Source organism: Ruditapes philippinarum, unplaced genomic scaffold (assembly GCF_026571515.1).
Source record: "Ruditapes philippinarum isolate M1 unplaced genomic scaffold, ASM2657151v2 ctg126_1_1_1_1, whole genome shotgun sequence".
NCBI lineage: Eukaryota > Metazoa > Mollusca > Bivalvia > Venerida > Veneridae > Ruditapes > Ruditapes philippinarum.
Window position 1 is genome coordinate 185,182 of NW_026858637.1, and position 20,191 is coordinate 205,372.

The 20,191-nt window shown below is 33.2% G+C and overlaps 1 long non-coding RNA gene across 1 annotated transcript; it reads right to left on the reverse strand.

The window, feature by feature from the left end:
• Positions 1–244: 244 nt before the first annotated feature.
• LOC132753794 (uncharacterized) lies at positions 245–16,079 on the reverse strand. The gene is made up of 2 exons (XR_009629018.1): positions 12,896–16,079; positions 245–12,858 (listed from the first exon to the last, which is right to left on the reverse strand). It is a non-coding gene; the product is annotated as an uncharacterized LOC132753794 (long non-coding RNA).
• Between the last annotated feature and the right edge of the window lie 4,112 nt (positions 16,080–20,191).

The window sequence follows — 20,191 nt, forward strand, 5'->3', positions numbered from 1 at the left end:
CTTTGACCTCAAAATCAGAAGGTATCATCTACTAGCCATGACAAACATTGATAACAAGTCTTAGAAATGTTGGCTTAAGCAATCGCTAGCTATTGATTGGACAAACTTTTACTGGTCAAGGTCATTGTGTACTTGGCATTTGGCAAACTGACCTCGAAGACTTTTTAATGAAATATCAACCTACTTCAAGGCATTCTATACATTGAGTATTTCATTCCTGTGATTTTAAGCAAGTAATGACAAATTTTTCTCTAAAAGACGTTTATTAGTTCTTACTACTACATACACGTATTTAGTAACAGAACTTTAGAAACTTTGCATATTAATAAAATTATCACATATTTGAAGACCAGCTTCAAGTTATATATACATAAAAAACAAAATATATACTCAACATCACTAATTCCGCGTCATCACTTATTTCACGGAAATGGCATATTTTCATGTGACCAGTGTTAAAAATGATCAGAATTGACATATTTTATTCAAACACATAAACAACAAAGTTTTTGTGCAAAATAATCTAAATCTCTTGATTTTTATGTAAAACAGAACAACATTTTACAAACTTCTGCAAAAAGCAACAATACTCCATTAAATTTGTGCATACATTGGAAACAATCATCATTTTCTAAATATTCTTGTTTGTTGAAAAAATAAATTTTGAATGACAAGGTAAAGATATAGAGGATATTTGTTTGTTTTGCATGTAAGATTGAAATATAATTTCACTGAGTGAACACCAGATGCAATATTTTCACGAGTGGCGTAGCCACGAGTGAAAATATAATAGCTGGTGTTCACGAATGAAATATATTTCAATCTTATATGTAAAACAAATAAATTTTCTTTTTATTTCATGCTTTTTAAGTGATTTTTAGTATTTTTTACTGATTTTGCCGCGTAACGTCGCGCATTCTCCTTTGTGACGTCATCACATCATGACGTCACATCATCAATTTTGAAACATAGTTCTGTTAAATTTCTCTAATTTTGTTACATTTTTAGCATGATTTATGGTGACATCGACTTTCTTTTCCTAAAGAAGCAAAATTTACACATGACAGCATTCATTTCTGCCTGTTATTCCATTTAGTAATGATTCTCTTTTCATCCGCATTCAGATATAGTCCGGCTACAGTGAAAATTATATTTTATAAATTTCTCTAGTGGTTTATCAAAATATAATCATCTGATATATCACAATAAAACACTGGAAAGCATGAAATAAAGTTTTAATATTAAAAATTAAGCAAAAAAACATGTAGAAAGTTTAACTGAAACATGAAAAAACTGAAATGTAACACCATTACCGTGATTTAAATGATGACATACTGTTTTCAAAATGGCCGACATATGGTCTACCGAATATAGTGTTGTTACAGCAGAAAATACCTATAAGTTATAGCTTATGACAACTTTTTTACCATAAGTTTCATTAGTTGTTTTCTTTCTGCTTTCAAAGTGTTAAGTACCGTGAACTAAGAGGAGCACAGTATACTTAGAAATAGAAAGAAATATACATATACAATATAATGAAATATTTTCTTTATATTTTAGGCTAATATGCATATAAAATAAACATCAGTAATTACTAATGGTGTAGTACTTAAGTACCAGTACCAGTACTTGCCAAGTTAAGCAGTACCATTATCAGTACCAATACTAGATTTTAGCTCAGTACTGCAGTAACAGTACATTTTTAAGGAAGTAATTAAGTCATTAAGTATCAGTACCAATACTTTTATATATTCATCATAGTTTGAATCAATACACACTGTTAAACAAAAATAGCATATCATGTATATTTACATAATTTAAATGATTTTTTTTTTTAAACAATTATTTCCATTTCACATGTGTACACTTCTTATCAAAAACTAGAAATGTGTCCATAGGACACGGGTGCCCCCACACTCCACCGATTTGTCAATCTTATATCTCTAGGTCAAATTTTTTTTTGGCTACATGTGCCCATGTTGAAAATTAAAAATCTTTTATTAAGTAAAGGGCAAGTACTACAAATACTGAATAAATCAACAAGAAAACCCCAAGGTGCATATTTTTGAGTACACGTGCTGACCAACATTCTTGTAAACTTTCAGGCCTACAGGTCATAAACTTTTTGAGTTACGTGCAACACAAGTTAAATATTGTAAATTTTTACTAAGTCAAGGGCTCTAAAAATATTAAAAATATATCCATACGAAAATACCCAGGTGCACAACTACACATGCTGAGCAACATTCCTGTAAGGTTTCATGACTCTAGGTAAAATACTTTTTTAGATACATGAGACACAAGTTGAAAATTGGAAATTTTTACTAATTCAAGGGCAATAACTCTAAAAATACTAAAAATATCAACACGAAAATACCCAGGTGCAAAACTACACATGCTGATCAACATTCCAGTAAGGTTTCATGACACTAGGTCAAATACTTTTTAGTCACGTGCGACACAAGTTGAAAATTGCACATTTTTACTAATTCAAGGGCAATAACTCTAAAAATACTAAAAATATCAATACCAAAATACCCAGGTGCACAACTTCACATGCTGATCAACATTCCATTAAGATTTCATGACTCTAGGTCAAATACTTTTTGAGCTACGTGCGACACAAAAAGGGAACAGACGGACGGACATACTCACAAAATGGTACTTATGTGACTTTTCCTTTGATCTTTTTGGCCATTTTTAGTCACACAAAAAGTAAAAACGGAATGAATAGGATCAAAGAGAATTTACTGTTACCCATTGTTCTCCAAGTCACACAAGTACCTCTGGGTTTGTATGGACAGACGGATGAACGGACAAGGGTAAATCTAAATGCCCCCACCCCCCCTATAGTGGGGGCACAAAAATGCAAACATTATTCAGCAAAATAAAAGGAATTATTATTTACTTTAAAAAATACATTTTTACAACTTTAATGATTTAAGGTAGACCATGGGTAATGGGCACAATAAGGAACTGTAAAATTGACAACATAGGACAGTTATATGTCTTTAAGGTCACCTGTATGCAAAATTTAAATAAAATTTACCTTGAGGTTTACGAGTTATGGATATATTTCAGAACTAAGACTTTGCCATTAGAAGGGCTTATTTTTAGAAATGAGGAAACTCTAAATAATCTGTAAATTATCATCATTATAAAAAATGTTTTTCTATTGGTCATTGTTGAGAAACAAATAATAACATTCAGGTAACAAATTACACAAACAAAATGTTTGTTTCTAAACAAAATGTTCTTAATATGTACAAAAATGTTACCCTAACCCACCCACTTTAAACACTAATTTTACCAATTGGACCCTATCTAAAATGCCTTATTCAAAATATCCCTAAAATTTACCATAATGAGGGGCTGTTTTCAAACTTTGCTCAAATTTCCTTAAAGGTATATTGGTTGATCATGCGAAATATAAAATACTTTTACCGTGTAGTTTTTAATTTATTAAACTTTGAAAATATCTGGTATCATATTTGCTATAAATTTTGGCATTATTTAGCCAACAAATACCTACAATTATTATATTATTTAAATCAAACCATTTTTTCTTCCATAAGGGATCAGAGAAATACATAAATAATGTTGAAAAGAAAAAAAGAAAGAAAAAAAAAAGTTGCCCCTTCTGGGGTTTGAACCGCGCACACTCAATGTAGTTGGCAAGTGATTCTAGCCTATTTGAATACTCTTCAAAGTAGAGGTAATACATTACCCATGGTCTACCTTAACATACATTTTACAACCAATATTTTCAACATATGTTCATGTCATATCTCATATCTTATTGTTTAGTAACCAGTCAACTGCAATACAATGCAATCATCTTTCATTTAAAACATAACAGTCTTTTGTTGCTTTTCACACCTGGTTGCCTTCACTTTTGCAGTACCAGTAATGCAGCTCTGATAAACATTAAATCAACATATTATATCAACATTTCACTTATGTAAACATACAGATTTTTATTTAAATAGAGGATATTGAATAAGTGTATATTCAATACTGAATTCATTAAAAAAATTGAATAAAATTATATTATGCCAGTCTCTGGTGAGCATATTTTTATTCAATGAGTTCAAAAAATTTAGTAATCAACCTACAAGAATATCATATATATTCAAAATCAGAACTGTTTACATTACAAGAGCACTGCATTAGCCAGGCAATATAAGTCCGAATGCTAATTTGTTTTAAGAAAAAACAAATAGAGTAACCAAAAATAATTTTCAAACAGAGAGGATACCAGTTTATAATATTTGTCCAAAATATGTTTTATTTCAATTATCAATAATATTAAGATCTATATCTCTTGTCACATAATTACTTAGTGACAATAATATGCCACAGCTTTTGCTTTGGAATACAGACCCCTGATATGTCACCTGTCCAGTCATGCCCTAAAAAGGCTAATTTCGAAGCACAGAGTGGTGATTATTTACTTCCGTGCAATTGTCACAGAGGATATATACTGATTAAAAAAACTATCATGTTTATTATTTTTATTTTTTTCAATTAATGAAAATTCAAAAAGAAACAAGAACCAATTTGTTAACATGGCCATCCCCCGCCGAATGTGTTTGCTCATTGGAAGAATGTATATGTAGTAGAGCAGAATAATTCAATTTTAAGAGGTCTTTTGGTAATGAAAACTGATGGCTGAAGTGATTACAGATTTGAAACCTATGTGAATACTGATGGCTGAAATAACAAAAGGGCAATAACTGAAAAAATAATGCAGGATAGGTAATAATTATCATTCTTGTGTGCTGCACTCCTCCTCAATGAGATCTATCCACCTATGAAGTTTCATGTTGATATCTCTAACACTTTTTGAGATAAGCTCCGGACAAAAAGTATGAAAAATAACAAAGGGCAATAACTAAAAAATTATAAAGGGTAAAGTTATCACTCTTGTGCACAGCATTCCTCCTCAATAAGATAAATTCACCTATGAAGTTTCATGCTGACATCTCAAAGACATTTTGAGTTATGCTCCACTCAGGTGAAAAATTAAGTATGAAAAATAACAAAGGGTAATAACTCAAAAAATATGAAGGGTAGAGTTATCACTCTTGTGCACTGCACACCTCTTGAGTGAGATCTATCCACCTATGAAAGTTCAAGTTGAAACCTCAAATACTTTTTGAGATATGCTCCAGACAAAAATGTCAGACGGAAGGACAGACGGACGGAGACTATGTTATATTTTGAGTTTCAAGTGAATACCTTATATAGTAATTACTTAATGAGTTACTGTCTGGACAAAAATCCACATGAAAAATAACAAAGGGCAATAACTGAAAAAATATGCAGCATAGTCATTCTTGTGCACTGCACTCCTCCTCAATGAGACCTATCCACCTATGAAGTTTATACCTGTTATACTTTTTGAGATAAGCTCCGGACAAAAAGTATAAAAAATAAAAAAGGGCAATAACTAAAAAATTATTAAGGGTAGAGTTATCATTCTTGTGCACAGCATTCCTCTTCAATAAGATCTATCCACCTATGAAGCTTCATGTCCACATCTCAAAGTTTTTGTTTAAGTTATGCTCCACTCAGGAAAAAAATAAGTATGAAAAATAATAAAGGGCAATAACTCAAAAATTATAAAGGGAAGAGTTATCATTTTTGTGCACAGCATTCTTCCTCAATAAGATCTATCCACCTATATTGACATCTCAAAGACTTTTTGAGTTATGCTCCACTCAGGTGAAAAATTAAGTATGAAAAAAATAACAAAGGGCAATAACACAAAAATTCTGAAGGGTAGAGTTATCATTTTTCTGCACTGCATTCCTCTTAAGTAAATTCTATCCACCTAAGAAGTTTCATGTTGATATCTCAAAGGCTTTTTGAGTTATGCAAGTCTGGACAAAAATTAAGTTTGAAAAATAACAAAGGGCAGTAACTGAAAAATTATGCAGGGCAGAGTTATCATTCTTGTGCACTGCAATCCTCCTCAATATGATCTATCCACCTATGAAATTTCAAGTTGATACCTCAATTGCTTTTTAAGATATGCTCAAAGGAAGGACAGACGGAGACTATTTCTATATCCCCCGCCGCCTTTCGGCGCAGGATAACAACATGTAAATAATATTATACCAGAAATTCAAAAGCACAAAACATAATCAAAATGCTATGCTTAAAAATAATTTTCTTCTTTTTTTATTACCTCCCTTTACATTTATAACATCAATACTCAACAAACATCCATCTTATAATAAACTGATAAGTCTTCTTTTACAAAGAGATGATACATGCTAAAAATCTATGCTATGCATGTTATAGAAAACGACTTTAAAAACATGTACATGTATACTATGGTATATAAATCTGTATACATGTACATGTAAACTGTGAGAAACCTACCCATCCCCCCACCAACCCACTGTGCACAGCCATTTCTTAATATTAGTGAAATGATTTTTGGGACAATTGCAGGGTTCTTATATGTAACGATACATATCAAATAACTGGGATTTGTAACTGTAAGAATACACAAGAGCTGTCGGTAGGACAGCACGCTCGACTATTCTAAGAGCTTGATGGTAAAAGAGCCTTGATAATTTAAATTTTCTAAGTTCACAAAAGGGCTAATTTTTTATAAATTCATGTTATAGGCCTTGAGAGAGAGTCTTATTATACAGTATTGGCTTGACTATTCGGAAGGTAATGTCACAAGGGTGTTTTATTGAGTATAATAATACTAATTACCTATGAATACATAAACTTGACAGAAAAGGAACAAAGGCTTGTTATTAAGATGTTTTATCAAGTAAATCACTGCTTTCTTATTATGAATGCATAAAATTGTCCCAAAAAAGGCACAAACCCTTCAATAGTTATGGAGATAACAGTTTACAAGCAAAACTTTATCATGAATTTCTAAGTTGAAAAAAGGGGAGAAAAATCAGCCTTAATGCAAGATAGAATTATGAATCTTTGTCAGTGACCTACAATTATGGCCCTAAATGCATATGTTAAGTTTTAAATAAATATCTTTAATAGTTATTGAGATTTGTAAAACTTGCATGTAATCATTAACCAAGAGAAAAGGGGATATGAATCAGCATAAATGCAAGATAGAGTTATGGAACTTGGTCAGTGACATACAATTATGACCCTCAAATTATGACCGTAAGTACATATATCTTTGAAGACCTTTAACCTTTAACTAAAATTTCTAAGTTTAAAAGGGGCAAATAATTCTGCAAATATTGCAGGCAGAGTTATGCAATTTTGCAAACTGATGTACATTGTTACTATAAAAAAGTATTTTAAATTTCAATTGAATATCTCAAGCAATAATTGAGATACTTGACTTTACAAAAAAACTTTAACCAAAATTTCTAAGTTCCAATGGGGCATAATTCTATCAATATTGTAGGCAGAATTATCCAACTTGTCAATCTGATGTACCTTGTTACTATAAATAAGTATTGTAAGTTTCAATTGAATATCTCAAGCAATAATTGTGATATTTGACTTTACAAAACAACTTAAACCAAAATTTCTAAGTTAAAAAGGGGCATAATTCTGTCAATATTGTTAGCAGAGTTATCAAACTTGTCAATCTGATGTACCTTGTTACTATAAATAAGTATTGTAAGTTTCAATTGAATATCTCAAGCAATAATTGAGATATTTGACTTTACAAAAAACTTTAACCAACGCAGACGCCGACGCGGACGCCGGGGCGACTACAATAGCTCTCATATTCTTCGAATAGTCGAGCTAATAAATGAAAATAAGTTTTTCTATCAATGTCACCTGTGGGGCAGGGCCAATATTGACCACTTGAGCACCATTTATATAAATTTTGTAGATGTCAACAAGGCATGCTTCATGCAAAACATCTAAGCTTTAACATAAATATAATATTTTTGGGCATATTACCTCCCTTGATTTAAAGCTTTTAAAATTCAGCAATTTAAAAATGCACTGGTAGTCATGGGCTTAACTTTCTGCAACTTATTATATTATTTCTTCCTTGGAACAACTTTGTTTAAATGTATAATAAAACAGATACAACCGCATTACTTCAGCCCTTCAACCCATATCAGTCTTTAAATTAAAGAAGACTGCCCACAATATGGCAAATCAGAGGTAGCATTGTAAATTAACAACTGCTAGTACGTACTTTAGAAATAATTCTTGTCCAAAGTTTTGATAAATTGCCTTAAAAAATTGACATATAAATACATCATTTACAACTTACTGTTATTTGGTGAATTTACAAATTTTAAGTAACATCAGTTAATAAGATTGTTTTAAAATAATGAAATGATATAAACATATAATATCCTCTATACTTCAAGGGCCATTAGTGATCACATGTGTCGCCTAATCATAACCAACTGTATGTTGCAGCTACTGTGTGGCAGTCAACACAAAAATCATTTTCAAGGCAAAACACATTATTTATTCAAGGGCAATAACTCGGCTAAAATCTTTGAACCGGAAAACCTGTGTAATGTGCACAAGTACTTGAGCTATCGATCAATCCTGTTAAGTTATTGAATTGCATTTAGTGGTATAAGAGGAGTAGTCTGGACACATTTTAAAAAATTAAAATCATTGAATGGACATAATTCTGACAAAAATCATTTAAACAAAAAATGTTGATGAGATGCACAACTAGACATAGTATTGATCTAAAAAAAAAAGTTGCTCTAAAAATATTTATGAGTTATAAATTATTTATATGGACAAAAAATATTTTTGTCAACTAAAAAATTTAATAAGCACTTAAAAACTAGAAATGTGTCCATATAACACAGATGCTCCCCACATTCCACTATTTTGTCAGTCTACTGACGTACAGCAGGACAGTTTGAATGAGGGACAGACAAGGGTTACTCTACATGACTTCCCCTACCTCAAAGTGGTTGGCATTAAAAAACGACATCCAATTTTTCAATGTTGACATCCTGATCCCACTTGAGCTGCAAGAATTTGTAATCTCAATTTTATATCCTAAATTATGATTAAAAGAGTATTAAAAGAAACAAAAATGCCAGATGCACAACTACACATGCTGACCAACATTCCTGTAAATTCCATGACTCTTGCTCGAATACTTTCTAAGTAACACAAAACACAAGTTGAAAATTGAAAAGTATTTGTACTAAGTCAAGGGCAATAACTCTACAAATACAAAATCAATCCGCAAGTAAGCCCCATGATGCATAACTATACATGCTGATCAATATTCCTGTTTATTGTACATAGGGAAAAGACTTCAATAAGCATTAGGTTGTTTCTAGTCTAATCCTTTTCTTGTATTGATTGTAAATATCATGTATGTAAATATGCTTATGTAATGAATAAAATATGTTTAAACCAACATTCCTGTAAAGCTTCTTGACTCCAGTCAAATACTTTTGGAGCTTAATGCAACACAAGTTGAAAATTGCAAATTTTTACTAGGTCAAGGGAGATAAAGTTTGTTAACTGTAGCTCAAGAACTTAGTGGTATATGTGACGCAACATTTTGAATGGTTTTTACTAAGTCAAAGGCAATAACTCAATAACAAATTCTGAATAAAAATACAAGCAAAACCCAAGGTGCACAACTCAGCCTCACTATAGAGAACATTTATCCCAAGTTATTGTTGAGCCTGCTTGTGGTGATCTCAACTTAGGTCATCATTTCTGGCATAAAGTTTGGTGTATATGCCTCCATGCATGTGTCCGTCCGTCAGTCCATCCAGATTTGTTCGGTCTATATCTTGCTAATTTTTTAAGAATTTCAAGATAATTTGCTACAAATATTCACCATGGGTGGTGTGTCACACACAAAACACAGGTCCGCCACTCAAAGGTTAAGGTCACATTTGGGGGTCAGGGCAAAACCCATATCCAGGGCATAACTTCTACATGGATGGAGGGATTTTAATATAACTTGGGACATATATTCTCCATAATGTGGCAGCAAAAAATTCAGGTGTATGCGACAATGGTTAAGGTCACACTTAGAGGTCAAAGGCAAAAAACAAAAAACAAACCCAAACAAGAGGGCCATGATGGCCCTGAGGTCGCTCACCTGTATATAGGCTCCCCCAACCCCCACCCCAAAGTTGCAGGGCCAATTTAACCCAAGGGCTTTTATTTGCACAAACTTGGTAGACACCCATAAGAAGATGTTTCATGCTAAACATCTAAGCTCTAGCTCATTGGGCTTTTTAAAAGAAGATTTTTTTTAAAGTTTTTACTATACACATATAGTTAAAAACAATGACACCCCTGGGGCCGGGCCAGTTTTGACCCCAGGGCTTTTATTTGAACAAACTTTGTAGACACTTACTAGAAGATGTTTCATGCTTAATATCTAAACTCTAGGGTTTTTTCAAAGAAGATTTTAAGTTTTTGCTATACACATATAAAGAAAATCAATGACCCCCGGGGCGGGGCCAATTTTGACCCCAGGTCTTTTATTTGAACAAACTTTGTAGACACACACTAAAAGATGTTTCATGCTTAATATCTTAACTCTAGCTATTTGGGTTTTTTCAAAGAAGATTTTTTAAGTTTTTGCTATACACATATAAGGAAAATCAATGACCCCCGGGGCGGGCCAATTTTGACCCCAGGGCTTTTATTTGAACAAACTTGGTAGACACCTATTAGAACATGTTTGATGCTAAATATCTTAGCCATAGCTCTTTGAGTTCTTTAAAAGAAGATTTTTTAAGTTTTTACTATATGCATATAGGGAAAATCAATGACCCCCCGGGGCGGGGCCAATTTTGACCCCAGGGCTTTTATTTGAACAAACTTAGTAGACACTTATTAGAACATGTTTCATGCTAAATATCTTAGCTCTAACTCTTTTGGTTCTTTAAAAGAAGATTTTCTAAGTTTTTACTATATGCATATAGGGAAAATCAATGACCCCCTGGGGCGGGGCCAATTTTGACCCCAGGGCTTTCATTTGAACAAACTTGGTAGACACCTATTAGAACATGTTTGATGCTCAATATCTTAGCCATAGCTCTTTGAGTTCTTTAAAAGAAGATTTTTTAAGTTTTTACTATATGCATATAGGGAAAATCAATGACCCCCCGGGGCGGGGCCAATTTTGACCCCAGGGCTTTTATTTGAACAAACTTGGTAGACACTCACTAGAAGATGTTTCATGCCAAATATCTAAGCTCTAGCTCTTATGGTTTTTTAAAAGAAGATATTTAAAGTTTTTTCTTTCGGTTGCCATGGCAACCAGAGTTCTGCATGGAATTAAATTCTTTGAACAATTTTTAAAGGTAACCACCAAAGGAACATTCCTGTGAAGTTTGGATGAAATTGGCTTAGTGGTTTATGAGGAGATGTCATTTAAAGTAAAAGTTTACGGACGGACGCCGGACGGACGACGGACGGACGGACGGACGGACGCCGGACGAAAAGCGATCACAAAAGCTCACCCTGTCACTTTGTGACAGGTGAGCTAAAAACAATAACATTCATTTACAAGTTTGACCTTCATTTTGCACTTGACAACTCAACATGGAGGACATTTGTACTAAGTTATATAAAAATCCATCAATGTATATTAAAGTGAACATTTGTACCAAATTATTTTGAAATCCTTCTGACCAATTTCCAGAAATATTTGGGCTGAAATAACATTCATTTGCAAGTTTGATCTTCATTTTGCACTTGAAAACTCAACTTAACATGGAGAACATTGGTACTAAGTTATATTAAAATCCATCAATGCATATTAAAGTGAACATTTGTACCAAATTATTTTGAAATCCTTTTGACCAATTTCCAGAAATATTTGGGCTGAAATAAATATTAACTAATTTAAACTTTTTAAAATCATAGAGTGTTTTTCCATATTTGGAAACCTATGGCCCCCAGGGTGCAGCCAACTTTGAAACTAGAAACAAACTATGAACAACTTTGTAAAAGGACATAATTATAGATGATATCATTAAATCTAAAATCTAAATCTAAGCATTATATGTTCAGAAAAAGAAGATTTTTTAAGTTTTTACTATATGTACATAATGAAAATCAATGACCTCCGGGGCATGGCCAATTTTGATTCAAGGACTTTAATTTTAACAATCTTGGTAAAGGTCCACTACACAATATTTCACGCCAAATATCTAACTTCTAGCCTTTGTCAAAAAGGAGAATTTTTTTTAAAGTTTTTACTAAATACATATAAGGAAAATCAATGAACACCTTGAGCGAGGTCAATTTTGACCCCAGAGTTATAATTTGATCAACTTTTGAAGAGTTTCATAAGTATGGAGGCTATTCGTTGCCAAAAATCCAGCCTTGTTGATCTGAGTTGAACAGTTTGTTAACGGACAAAATACAATTGTATTTCTTTGTATGTAAACTCCAATGTTGCATTCTTGGATTGAGTTTGCCGATTTAACATTGTAAACATGCATTTCAACAAAATACATTTTGTTAAACGACAAAACATTAACTGTTTTGCTGATAGTAGCAATACCAAGTGTTCGAATACTCATTGTTCGTGTATACGCCGACAAAACAGAAGTTACATTCTCAGCTTTACATTGTCTCGGATCTGCATAATCCAGCTTTAAACATTTTTTCAATAGGAAATAAAATAAGCTCCGCCCATATTCCCGCCCACTTCATCATCGTAAATAAACATATTTATCTGCTCATTTTCTGTATTTACCGTAGGCGAAAAGAAACGGCGTAGTTTCCATTTACCACACCTTTAAGGTGTTAAGTTATTTTTTAAGAAAATTATTATGCGTAAAAATGACAACAAATAGTTCTGCACTTTATGGGGAGTTGGGCAGAGTGCCGTTAATTGTTATACGTAAGTTGCGAATGTTAAAATTCTGGCTTAAAGTACTGAAGTCGGACGAATCTAGTATCATACGTCAAGTTTATGAAATGCTTAAATGTGACTCTGACAATAATGTTACTTATGGGGGGAAAAACTGGGCTCATCAGGTAAAACTTGTACTACAGGAAATTGGGCTTAATTACTTTTGGTTGTCCCAAAATGATGTTGTGGATCATATATCAATTTTACATATCAAACAAAGATTATTCGATGACTTTTATCAGTCATGGTACAGCGATATTAACAATTCTAGAAAACTAGAAGCCTATTGTTTATTTAAACATTCATTCAATCAGGAGAAATATTTAGATACCGTAACGGTTGTAAAATATCGCATAGCATTAACTAAGTTCAGAGTATCAGCACATTCCCTAGCCATAGAAACTGAGAGATATGATGGTACTCTGAGAGAAAATAGATTATGCAAATGCTGTTCAATGGGAGTTTTAGAATCTGAATATCACTTTCTTCTTGTATGTCCGTTATACAGAGATCTAAGAATGAAATACTTTAAAAGATATTTTTGCAGATGGCCAACACTGAAGAAATTTGAAATTTTAATGTCGACAAATGTTAAAAGTAATGTTACCAACTTAGCAAAATATATTTACTTTGCATCAAAGTTACGAAATGACAGGTTATCAAATTTATGATGTGTTAATTGTTGTTATATACTAAATTTCAAATTAAGTCTCGTACATTATTTTTACATTTTTTTTTTTATCGATGAGTAATTAAAATGTCAGCCAAATACGTCATTATGATTGTATTATTTTTTTCTATGAACAATTGAAAATGAAGTCTCGTACGTTATTGTAGTTGTAAATTTCCAACAGTATTCATATACCCTGTGTTAACCATTTCTCATGTATTTATGTTGTTGTTATTGCTATAAACTTTGTAAGTTTAAAGCGGAATAAAGTGTATTGTATTGTATTGTATTGTATATTCACCAAACATAATTAACTTGCATGATTGCCATTCTATGCCTTTATTCAATCAACATCAGCAGACTTTAAAGGATTTATAATAGGCCTATAAGTTTTAAAATGTTGTAGATACCACATTTCCTAGAAAAAGAAACTAAAAAAAATAAATAAAAAAAAACTCACCAGGCTACTTACTGCCTGAGGTTAAATATTTTTCAAGGAAGTAAAAACTATTGATAAGACTATATTCAATGACAAATAAATTTTACTGAGGGTATTCCAATTTGCATAGGAATGAGTAACATTTACAGTTAAGCTGCTACCTTACCACTTTCAAATTTTCAAGTCAACATATGAATAGAGATTTTGATATGACTAAATACTAATACAGACCAAATTCTGGCTGTTGTCTTTCCTAGTAGTAGCATTTACTATTACATTAGTAACCTTATTCTAGCATATGACTTGACAAGAAAAAACTTTTAACAATAGTTAAATTATAACCAAAGTTGTATGTACCCTTTCGTACAAAATTTTTTATTTTTACCATACTGTATATATATATTTTCCAAGTTTTACCATTTTGTTTTTCAATAATAATATTTAAATGAGTTCAAAGGTATGTATGTTGATTATCAATTTTTATGATATAGCTGCAATCTCAATGGTCCAAACAGTAGTCAACACAACTTTTTATACAATCATATTCACTGGGTGTAGTATCATATTCACTGGCTGAATTGGTTTATAGATTGAGACTCATATTCAATGACCATACATGTATATCGTAGACTGTTAATAACGCGTGCTTATTAAAATATAATTGTTGCGTTTTGTTCTTTATGGTGTTTTTCTCGATTAAAATATCATTACTTTTCCAATACAGTTAAAAGTTAAACCGCAATGATGAGTATAAATTTGAATTACTTTTGTATGCCAGTGTTCGCGTAGTTGTTGCACGCCTTTCACGTGCCTCTTTTTCCCGTGCTTCAACGAAACAGGCATAAATTGTACCTGTATAAAGTTGTACTGTCTGTGATTTTCTTTAAATTCTGATAGCCCATTCATATAATAAAACAATTATTGACTAGTGTGCCATTGAATATGATGGTGATATTCAGCAGCAGAAAGACATATTGATCTCGGCTATCGCCTCGGTCAATATGTCATCTGCCGGTGAATATCACACTAGTTAATAATTGTATAATGTATACCTCTTAGAAAGCCATCACTTAACTTAATAAATATTCTGTGTATAAAAATAGTTCTCTGCTTTTGATCAGATAGAGAGCAAGTCTAGGTAACAGCTATTGACAGCATGTATACACAGATTTTAGAGTTGCTATTGATTAAGTACAATGCATAAAAATACCTTAACCTACGTTAGCTTACATATATTTAATAATAAAAGGCTAAATCACATCCTATGACTCAAAATACCTCCCAATGGAGGTAAACACTGAGATGCTAGGATACACTGAATATTTTTTTTTGAGGGGGTTTTACGTCACATCGACACAGTGTAGGTCATATCGCGACGTTCCAGCTTTACTGGTGGAGGAAGACCTCAGGTGCCTTTCCGTGCATTATTTCAGGCACGAACGGGCACCTGAGTAGAACCACCGACGTTCCATAAGCTAGCTGAATAGCTTCCTCACATGAAAGAATCCAAAGTCCCTGTCAGGATTTGAACCCACAGTGGTGAGGGGCAAGTGCACTGAATATTTATTTCAACATTAAAATGGGACAAATTCACAAGTTTTTGGTTATACAACAGAATTATCCATAGTTAACTTTGAATTGTTTCGTGGTAATTTAATATACACTTGGTAAAAAATATGGGGTTTTCTACAACCCAACATAGCACTTTAAAAAAAGAAGGCACAGGCTTACTATTCAGTTCTCTTTATTCGTGTTTTCAAAAGTGACTTCCATGTATGGCATCCTTGTACTATTTACTAAATGTAAAAGATATGCCTACTTAAGTATTACCGTGTAACGTTTGAAGGCACACAAACCCTATCGTTCACATCCACAAATTGTGGTGTGTGTCATTATATATGGAAAACATTCCCTTATGTTAATTCAACAACTTTAGTTTTTGCATATTATTATGCTCATTATCAGTATAAACATTGCTGCATCGTTACATTATATCTTAACCAATTTTGAATTACTTGAATATCCTGTACTAGAATGCATTTTAACAAAATCAGAGGATGTTCAAAGTCAACTGTAATGCAGTTGATGTATGTGAAATTTACAACAGTTTCTAAATAATTTGAAATATTTTTTGTGTGGTGTTGTAAACCTGAGTGTGTCAAGTTGATGCAGTAACATTCTCAACGTCATGATGCACAGCATTATACGTATTGTGTTCGTTCTATCTTTTACATTTCTACATGATGCATATTTGAAGTTTTACATTTTATATATACATGATTTGCAATTTATCTAAGTTACATGTTTACAGCTTCCATTTTATCAAATCGAGACAATTATAATGCTTAATACCAGTGCAGTATGTAACTCTCAGATTGACAATTAGATTTTCACTAATCTGTTTAGTAGAACCGAAGTTAATAATAATGCATTGTCAAGTGTCGAAGGCTGGATTTTTGGCAACGAATAGCCTCCATACATTAGATGATGCTACACACAAAATATCAAAGCTCTCGGCCTTGCACTTTCAGAGGTGAAGATTTTTAAAGATTTCATTTTAAAAATAATTTGTAGCCCTTCTGACCCAGATGTTCAATGGAGCAGAACCATTTGAACAATTTTGGTAGAGCTTTATGATAGGAACATCCAAAGAAAATTTCATCAAATAGTCCAGTGGTTTCTGAAAAGAAGTTGTTTGTATAAGAAGCTGACAACAGATGCACGGATGGATGACAGACAAATTGTGATCACAAAAGCCCGCCTTGAGCACTTAGTGTTCAGGTGAGCTAAAAAGGGACATAACTTTGCAAAAATGAAATATATGATTATCTGCCCTTTTGAAATGGTGTCATATTTTGATAGTGAACATGTATATCAAGTTTGAAGCAAATTACTTTGATAGTTACTTAAACAAGGGGGCCATTGGCCCCAATGCGCTCACCTGAGTACTAAATGCAATTGATATTCAAAAGTGAACTTACCAGGTCTTAAAAATATACAAAACAGGGTTAATTTTTTTGTGTAGGTAAGAAGTTGATGTTTTAAAACAATACACCAAAAACTTTAAAAGTTATGATCAAGGTGTGAACAGTTTTAACTATATACATATAAGAAAAAACCTATGACCCCGGGCAGGGCCAATTTTGACCCTAGGGCTATAATTTGAACAACTTTGGTAGAGGCCCAATAGATGATACTATATACCAAATATCTAAGCTCTAAGACTTGTACCTTCAAACAAGAAGATTTTTTTAAGTTTTTACTATATACATATAAGGAAAACCTATGACCCCTGAGGCAGGGCCAATTTTGACCCCAGGGCTATAATTGGAACAACTTTGAAAGAGGACCTAAAAGTGATATAACATACCAAATATCTAAGCTCTAAGCCTTGTACCTTCAGACAAGAAGTTTTTTTTAAAGTTTTTACTATATATATATGTAAGGAAAACCTATGAAACCCCCCCCCCCCCCCCCGAGAGGGGCCAATTTTGATCCCAGGGCTATAATTTGAACAACTTTGGTAGAGGTCCTATAGGAAATATCATGTACCAAACATCAAAGCTCTAGGCCTTGTACTTTCAGACAAGAAGTTTTTTAAGTTTGCATTTTTTAAACTCCTTTTCTAGCCCCGTGACCTACTTATGCAACAGACTGGAACCATCTGAACAACTTTGGCAGGGGACCACCAAAGAATCATTCCTGTAAAGTTTGGTTACTGTGCAGTCATTGGTTTTTGAGGAGATGTTGTTTAAAGAAATTGTTGGCGACGGATGGTGGGGGATCACAATAGCTCACCATGAAAAATGGACCTTAACAAAATTGTTAACCAGGGCTAAAAATCTAAGTTGAAAAGAGGGCATAGTTTTGCAAAAACTAGAAATTGTCACAAGTGTCGAATACCCCTGACACGCTCTTGTCAGAAAACATGCTTTTTAGTTAATAATTTTGCACATAGGGAGAATGAATTAGATTATAGATTTTTTTCAAATGTTTTTGAATTATTTGTCCTACATCAATAAGATAAATTAAAGTTTGGATTTGAAGTTTTCATGACTTCTTTTATTCTTTCTCCCTGAGATTTCTGCACTTTTGCTCAGTGAGGTCTATCTACCTACAAAGATTCAAGTTGACCTTTTTATAGTTCTCAAGTTATGTCCAGGACAATATTCAATTGTAACTAGAACTGCCACTATCATGGCGTGAATACCCCCGCATACCACTTTGTCAGAATCAACAGTGGCCATTTAGAGCTCAAGGACAACCTCCCTGCCAAATCTGAGGTTACTAAGCCAGTGCATTGCTAAGTTATGTATTCTACATGCTTCAAATGTGAAAATGTCAAAATCAATACATTGCGGACAGGACATTCTTTAGCAATTAAGAAGAAAAGCTTTTTTTGTCAAGGTCCCTGTGACCTTGACCTTTGACCCAGTGACCTCAAAATCAATAGGGGTCACCTTATAGTCATGATCAACATCCATGCCAAATATGAAGACTGTGGGTCAAAGGAATCTTAAGTTAATGGGTGGACAAACTTTTTGAAGTCAAAGTCCCTATGACCATTGATCCAGTGACCTCAAAATCAAAAGGGGTCATCTACTAATCATGATCAACATCCATGCCAAATATGAAGACTGTGGGTCAAAGGAATCTAAAGTTATTGGGCAGACAAACTTTTTGAAGTCAAAGTCCCTGTGACCTTTGACCTGGTGACCTCAAAATCAATAGGGGTCATTTACTAATCATGACTAACCTCCATGCCAAATATGAAGACTGTGGGTCAAAGGAATCTTAAGTTATAGGGCGGACAAGCTTTTTGAAGTCAAGGCCCCTGTGACCTTGACCTTTGACCTGGTGACCTCAAAGTCAATAGGGGTCATCTACTAATCATGACTAACCTCCATGCAAAATATGAAGACTGTGGGTCAAAGGAATCTTAAGTTATTGGGCGGACAAGCTTTTTGAAGTCAAGGCCCCTGTGACCTTGACCTTTGACCTGGTGACCTCAAAGTCAATAGGGGTCATCTACTTATCATGACTAGCCTCCATGCCAAATATGAAGACTGTGGGTCAAAGGAATCTTAAGTTATTGGGCGGACAAGCTTTTTGAAGTCAAGGCCCCTGTGACCTTGACCTTTGACCTAGTGACCTCAAAATCAATAGGGGTCATCTACTTATCATGACTAACCTCCATGCCAAATATGACGACTGTAGGTCAAAGGAATCTTACGTTATTGGGCGGACAAGCTTTTTGAAGTCAAGGCCCCTGTGACCTTGACCTTTGACCTAGTGACCTCAAAATCGATAGGGGTCATCTACTAATCATGACTAACCTCCATGCCAAATATGAAGACTAAGGGTCAAAGGAATCTTAAGTTATTGGGCGGACAAGAAAAAAACGACGGACAGCCGGACGGACGGACAAGCTGATTCCAGTATACCCCCCTTACAACTTTGTTGTGCGGGGGTATAAAAATGAAAAATGAGCAAAGGGCATTTTCTACAAAATTGGGGAAAGGGGGGGGGGGGTATGGTTCTTCTGCACTGCACTTCTACTCAGTGAGATCTATCTATCTACAAAGTTTCAAGTTGATACATTTTATAGTTCTCAAGTTATTTCCCAGACAAAGTTCAAAGTGTTACAAGAGCCACCACCGGGCAGAGGCATCGCTCAACCTCTTTACTTTTTCAAAAAGCAAACAAATAAACGGTTTAAACAAATCTAAAGAAAAAAATTAATTTTTTCAATTTTTTTAGGTCACACAAGTTTTAGAACAAAAAAAATATATATACATACATAACTATATATATATGCATATATAAAACGATATAATTTTTTCTTTCTTCATCCGTTATATATAGTATATATATATTATATAGTTATGGTTCTTTTGCAATACACTTCTACTCAATGACATCTATCTACCTACAAAATTGCTTGTTAAAAATCTCTTGTGGTATAAGAGTTATGTCCCGGACAAAGTTCAAAGTGTAAAAATAAACAAAGGGCAATAACTCCAAAAATTGGCAAGGCAGAGTTACAGTTCTTTTGCCTTGCACTATCAATCAATGAGATCTATCTACCTACAAAGTTTCTTTTAATACCCATTGTGGTTTTTGAGTTATGTCCCAGACAAAGTTCAAAGTGTAATATAAACAAAGTGCAATAACTCCAAAATTAGGGAAAGCAGGGTTATGGTTCTTTTGCACTGCATTTCTACTCAATGAGATTTAT